Raw genomic sequence first — 7,264 nt, forward strand, 5'->3', positions numbered from 1 at the left:
GATCAACTCCCTGTTCTTATATTTCTTAGCTCAATTTAGATCATATCTTATAATCCCTTCAGAATTCAATGCATTTAAATACAGAGAAGCTTCCATGGGTAAAGGCCAGTCGCTCACTCTTAGCCCAACCTACCTCATAGGGCTGTCGTTGTGAGGATAAAATGGAACGATATGAGCTGCATTGGGTTCTTCACAGGACAAAAAACTGAGGTATAAACACCATTTAATAATAATGTTAATAATAAATGTTCTTATGTTTGCAGTTTGAATTTTTCTGTTCATTTCACCAAAAACCCCACACAACCCCATTCTTCCTTTTTATGTGTTTATATTTTAAAAGGCATTGAGGCTGTGTGTTTTATTTGTGTTCACGAAGGGTTTCCCCCCCCATTTTTATAAATACCCTGTATATTTTCACTGCCTGTATTCCTCTGGCTAAGGCGGTTGCATGTTTCTAGCTACGGGCATTGCACTCCTCAAGCAAAGCTCTGCTTTTGGAACGTTATGTTTGTTTTGATGGCATTCCACCCATTGAGTTATAAATTACACCCTATGAAATTCATCATAAAGATATAATACTTAAGGAATTTCTTTTGGTTTGGTGATATTTATTTTTCCAAACATTTTGTTTGAGAGAGAAACGAGATGGCTATCTGCTGTTTCCTTATTTTTTTTCAGGAAAGCTAAGGGTTGTTGACTTCCTCTCCCCTCCCTTCCTTCCTTCTTTCTGAAGGTACAGAACTCATCTGAGGAAAAAAAAGAGAACGAAGTGATTGTTCCTGTTCTCTTTCTTAAGTCATTCGGAACACTGTCTCTCTACGTTTTCTAAATCCATTTGTGCAGTTCTTAGACAAGAAACAGCAGAAGCTGCCAATTAGGGAGCAGGTACAAACCTTTGGGTCACCCATCATTGCAGTGTCAGCAACTGGTAAGTTAACCTTCCAAGATACTTAATGTTAAATGTGAAACTTTAATGAATGAAACTTAAGAAATCAAGTACATGTTTTATGGGTCAAAGGACAATTTGATCTGAGCTGGGCATTATTTTCCACAATCAGCTACATTCCATTTTTCTAACAATTTCCAGAGGAGTAGTAAAGTGTTGGAGCAAAACAAAGAAAGAGTCTTATGGTGCCAAAGCAAGCAAGCAAGCTGAGATTTAAGAAAAAGATCATAATATGTGCAAAACTGAAAGTAAAATTTTTTGGTGTATATTTAAGATTGCCAAATTCTCCCAAACACGATAAGCCTCCTTTTTGCAGAATACTACAGTTCATTGACCGTAACAGATTGCTTGACATATAGCACAAAGTGTCCTTTATTTCTCCCTGACATGCTCAGGGAGAGACATGTCATCTCTGAGGTTGAGATGACCAGTAGACACTATCTGTCAGTCTCTGACTCCGTCTCAGCATTTTGGAGCGAGGGGAGGATTTGCCTTCCCCAGGACAATGCGGCTTGGTTCTCCGACTTGTGATATCTGCAACGGTTCCATCTAAGATGCCTCTGCACTCTGCTGGTGGCCCACTGTGGCTGGGTGAGCTGCTCTGCATGGAGGACAGAATGACCTTTTGATCCTTTCTGCCTCTATGACAGAGAAAACTGGGGGTGTAATATATGAGCAGTGCATTCTATGTGCTAAATATTAACCTCTTGTGTGTCCTTATTTCTGAGAGAGCACCTCAGCAAGAAAGTGAGCCAACTGCAGCAAAGCAGGGAAGAATTTTGGGAGTTTTTTAATGCACAAATACAATCATATGTGATTGAATTTGTTTACAAAAATATGCAATACTGAGCAGCAGCAATTTCTCTGATTCTGGTTTAAAGGCTTCACGGCTCTGCCTGCACAATTGTTAACCCTTTCCTCTTACTATCTTGCTATGTTAGCAAGTAAGTCCATGGTAACAAGCAAAGAAACCTTGAATCAAAACTTGCTTCCACACCACAGTGGTGCTGAGTTCAGAAAAGATCTGGGGCTGAGGCCCAGAGGATAAAATCTGCATATGTTTCTTTACACATGCTCTAAGGTCTGTGTGTGTGTGTGGGGGGGGGGGGCGTCTTTAAAGGACCCTGTCTCCTAGAACAGGACAGTCCTGTTAATGAAAAAGGGATGCATGGACAGGAGAAAGGCAGGCATTTGATTTTAGGAAAAAAACCAAGCAAAGATTCAAGGAGATGAAGCACATATGAACAAAAAGCCAACTAATTCGGGAGGATCAGAGTCAAAAGAGTTCTTCTGGGCCCTTTTACCTTTATTTCAGCAAGTGGTCTAAGATAGCAAGGAGTAGGGACAGATGGCTTCCCATGGATTTGGGGCTCCACAGGAAAGATTTAGGGCATTCAGCCCTAGTGGGCCATCCCCTAATACCACTTCTGCTTCCATGCCAAGGTGCAGTAAACATGTAAATGCATGCTTTAAAAATGAGTTAATCGGAAAGGCTACATTAATAGGAGATGGAGTGTAAAATGTTTGTGGGAAGAGTTGGTAGGGCACAGAAGCCCTAGAAATGATTGACTGGGGGCCTGACAGTGCAACCTTATGCATGTTTAGCAGGAACTAAGTATCATCCTTAGAAAGTGTGTTCAGGATTGCAGCTTCAGTATTGTAGGCATTGAACCTTATTTGCATTAAAGTTGCAATCCTTTGCACACTTACTAGAATAAGTCCCATTGAACACAGAGGGTAACTCTGAACAAACACGCACAAAACTGCACTGTAATCCCCAGGTGTGAATCCTGGGGCTTTGTGTCCTATGCACATTTTGCATATATGTTTTAGACACCTTTGTATTCTGCTAAAGATTTGCCCTAGAGAGACGCTGCTGATTATTCTAGTTAAATATTCCTCTTTTTGCTTAATGAAAGGATGCAGAGCTGTTAACCCTAACCCAGTATGAGGCTGCTGTGCTTGGTCATAGCAGCATTAGTAAATATGGCAAACCTGTTGAAGGCAGACTCACCTAATTACACTCATTATATATAAACCTGAACAGCCCTTAAAGCTGTATCATTTTACAACCTTGCAACACCGTCCTTTGCCGATTTACTCAGAAGTAACTCAGTGAGGCTAGCTTCTAGCCTTCTGCCCTCTTACTCAAGAGTAAGCCCCACTGTCTTCAATGGGACTTACTTTTGAGAAATCCTGCACAGAAATGTACTGACAAATTCCTAATGAGGATCTTGTTGTACATTTCCCTCTGTTGGTCTGAGGCAGTTGGGTAACTTAATTGAATGTCCTTGTGCACTTTAAAAAAATTATTGGGATGAATTTATATCTGTTTTAATACCTTTTCAAGCATGACTGTTTTGTTGGCTTTGTAAGCTTCCTTGAGGCATTTCAGGAATATTAGAATTTTAAAAAGTCAGCGAGTAGCTCTTCGGGGTCCTTGTGCTGGCAGCTGCTTGCTGTTCAGATGCTGCGAGGCTGTGCCACAAATGTGTAGCGTGGCATCCAAGGCTTCAGGGAGTGGTCCAGAAGGAGCAGGGGCCTCTCCAGGACCCTGCAGAGACTCAGTGAATCCCTTCCCTCCAGTAGCCTCCTCACTGTTGCTGGCACAGGGCAACTAAGGGACTTGGAATAATCCTGTGCCCTCCCCAGACAATGCCAGGAGGCCAGGGAATTTTGTGCCTGTTGGCATGGTGGGAGTTTCTAAGGAAAAAATACTCATCTCGGGATCTTAGCTTGTGCAGAATAGGCTCAGTGTTGAGCTTAGCAGTGAAAGTCATTGGTGTTGCCACTACAGTGAAGCTCTATGCATGGGAGATAAGAAAATAAGAGAGAGAGACCTTGTCAGCAGAGCCGTCTTAACAGCATTATGGGCCCTGGGCAAAGCAGTGTACTGAAGCCCCTATGACAACTACAACTACTGTTAATTTTGGAAGTTTTCCCATTTCCAAGGGTTAACATACAGAGATTAGTATGGGGTCCACGGGCAAGTGCCCATCAGGCCCATGCGTTAAGACGGCCCTGCTTGTCAGATCAGACAAAATGAGAATTTTTAAACCAGAAGTTTATGAAAACATGTATATGTTTCTCCTTCCACATGCATTTTTGTATTCAATTTTTCCTGGTACACACATTTTCACAAACAATATCCTTAATATAATACATTTTAAAAGTTATTTTCACTAATACCTCTTTTTTAAATTCATATTTTGACTTGAGAAGTCTACTACACAATTTGAAATGTGATTTCTGAAGCATGATGGAGTGACCAATGAGCTTATTAGATACTTTCCAGTAAAATTTGCTCAAGGCAATATAAGATATTATACAAAAATATTCAGATAGTGACTGTCACTTGAGAAATGTTCAGAGATGATATGTACTCCCAGGCTAGTATAAAATGTCAACAACTATGTGTCAGGCTAAGAAATGAATTGGTTAAGTGGCTGTCTTGTACAATGAAAGTCTTGCATATCACAGCTTCATTTTAAACAAGAGACTTGCTAATATTAAGAGCTTTTGAAAACCTCTTAAACGTTTGACCCCTGATGACTTGAGTAATTATACCAGTATCTTTTTTCCAATTAATAACTCTTTTAAATATAAAACAGTTTATTAGACTTTAATATAATCCACTGCATTCTTGCAAAGAACGTATCAATTCAAACTGCTAACTCCAAAATGTGTTTCTGAAGCTGGAGTAGATAAATTCACAGCCACATCAAAGTAGATACTGTACTCAGGAAAGCAATGCCACTTTCTGTAATACTGACAGATTCACTTCTCTCAGCAGATGAGTTCATTTGGTTATTTAAAATATGTTTATCCTGCCTTTACATCCATAAAGATCTAACAATTAAAGCAATAAATGTAGAATAAATCCAGAATAAACAATAAATATAGAAAAGGCAAAGTGGGAAAGTTCTAAAAGAAAAATGCTAAACTTCATATTAGCGTAAAGATTCAAATGCTAAAGCTGGACCAAGTAGGAATGTGAGAGACTGGAGGGAGCGGAAGCCTGCCATAAGTGAGTATGTAGTGAGTCAAAAAGGCTTTCTGAGACAGTATTATCTAAATTTGAGGCTTGATTCAAAATTCCTTTTTAGCTTGCTTTCTGGCCTTGAAGTTCCAGCATAGCCTATCATCTCCCTCTGCACAGTAGATCCAGCAACCCCAGTCCAGAGCAGGATAGGAGGCACTTATTTATTTATTTAGACAACTTATACGCCGCCCCATCGCATGAGCCTCGGGGTGGCTTACAATCATTAAAATCCAGTATAAAATGCAAAAAATTCATCAAATAAATAAAATACATAAAATAAAATAGTGGAAACAGCCTGGTCAATTTAAAATCAACAAGTAAACCATTAACAGTTAAAATACCGTTTAAATAAAAAGATCTTGGCCTGGCGCCAAAAAACAAATAACGACGGCGCCAGGCGGACCTCTCTGGGGAGTGCATTCCATAGGTTGGGCATCACCGCAGAGAAAGCCCTGCAAGTACTCGCCCTCCTAATATCCTTCAAGGAGGGTTCCTGGAGAAGGGCCTCTGCCACCGATCTTACATTGCCCATTATTCTCTTCTTCCCTGCTGATTATTTTTCACAAGTGGCCCCCACCACTTGTGCAATGGCACTTTGGCACTTCTGAGGAAACAAGGGGAGACACTCGTTTCTGGAAAGAGACAGGTGAGCAGAGCTCACATGGGGGAGCTCTGTCCACTTACCTTTTACCTTAAAATCCCAATGTTTTAAGATTTGATTGTTTTAATGGGGGTTCTATTGCTGCTTGGAAACTTTATTAGGACACTGTGTTTCATTTTATATTGTCTTATTGTTAAACCGTCCTGAGACCATGGTAAGGGTTTTAAATAAATAAATGCCTTCCACCCAGGAAGTGCTACATTACCCTTGTGTAAGCAGTGGGTCCTGATTCTGCAATGCCATTGGCAGGACTTGCTGCTTGTGCAATGGAATTGGGGTGATGGCGCAGAAGTGGCAAGGGCACAAGCAGCCCACTGGTAGGGTCCCTAAATCTTTGCTGAAGGAAAGGAATCCCTGTGGATTTACTCAGCTAGCCAAACAGCTATAGGAGGTGGCACTCATCTCCGTTTCAAAACCATTGCTAAAGTGAAAAATAAAAGATGCAGTTACTTGATACTGATTTAAAGTCATGTTTCTTTTGGCCCCAAGGTGTATATTTTAGACCTGTTTGATGAAGAGCAGGGAGTGGAGAAAGAGATAAAGAGAAAAGAGTGTGAACTCAGTTAGGAAATCAGATGGTGTGCATTGGCACTGTTAAAAGTGAAGCATACCGATTGGGGAAGAGGAAGAGGAGATCAGGGAACGGGAAGATAAACCAAGAGCTGGGTGTTTCTGTATTTTTTCATTCATACTAGACATACAGATTTGCAACTGGGTTAAAATGGGCAGAAAATTTGGGAACCCTTTTGATGAGCACCTTTCATATCAATACACTGAAATATACCATATGTAAACAGAGGGATGGAATCCATGCTGTGATCAACATGGATTAAAGTTGTGGTCAAAGCACTGGCCTGGGATATTGTGGTGTTGACCCTTTTTCAGGCCAAGGGACCAGATTATGTTCTCAGGTGCTGTATTCCACTGCAAAGCAAGGCAAGGTCAGAATATAAAAAATGCCAGTCTGCAGTAGCTTAAAGCTCAGACTGCCAGTCACTAAACTTCAGGAAAGGCATTTCCATCTTTTAAGACAGGTGTGGGAAAAGTATCACAGAAGAGAAAAGTCACCAAATGATAGGTAAGGGGAACATGTGGTCCTCTAGGGATGTCCTGAGGGCTTGAGTGAGACCCCCGCTTTGGCCTCCAGATCTGAGGTTCTCTTCCACTCTGGTACACCAATTGGGATCCATATTAGCAATCACCTTTTCCTTATATTCCACATGCTCTTTGAGGTAAACTGTGATCACCTGTTCTGAATCAGGGCAAGGGCACCTGGGAAGAGGTTAGCTCCAGGTTTGAATGGAACTGGAATCTTCCTTACACTTTCAAGAATTGTTATATCACTCCCTGGGGATCAGGTCTCAGAACATGTGAGCAGCCAAATACACAGGCTCTTTTAACGAATGTTTTCCATCAGATGGTGTCAGTAGAAAAGGCGGGGGGGAGGGTTGAAGAAAATGTTATGAACATTTCTTCCCCTGCATTCACAGTTTCACCCACTTGTTCACCTCCAGGCCATAGCTCCTTGTTTCCCCCATATACTGTCTTTTCCCCTGAGATACCCCCCCCCGCGCTCGCGCTCGCGCGCTCGCTCTCTCTCTCTCTCTCTCTCTCT

The 7,264-nt window shown here is 41.3% G+C and overlaps 1 protein-coding gene across 3 annotated transcripts in view; it reads left to right on the forward strand.

Annotated features, from left to right (window-relative positions):
• The first annotated feature begins 733 nt into the window (after positions 1 to 733).
• The window catches only part of ZNF366 (zinc finger protein 366), a 43,099-nt gene continuing 36,568 nt past the window's right edge, over positions 734 to 7,264 (forward strand). For all 3 annotated transcript variants that reach the window (XM_044446503.1, XM_044446502.1, XM_044446504.1), the window contains exon 1: positions 734 to 928. The gene's annotated coding sequence lies outside the window, so the exon portion shown is untranslated. The remainder of the gene's footprint in view (positions 929 to 7,264) is intronic.

The sequence above is a fragment of the Varanus komodoensis genome, unplaced genomic scaffold (genome assembly GCF_004798865.1).
Source record: "Varanus komodoensis strain SLA01 unplaced genomic scaffold, ASM479886v1 scaffold5, whole genome shotgun sequence".
Taxonomy (NCBI): domain Eukaryota; kingdom Metazoa; phylum Chordata; class Lepidosauria; order Squamata; family Varanidae; genus Varanus; species Varanus komodoensis.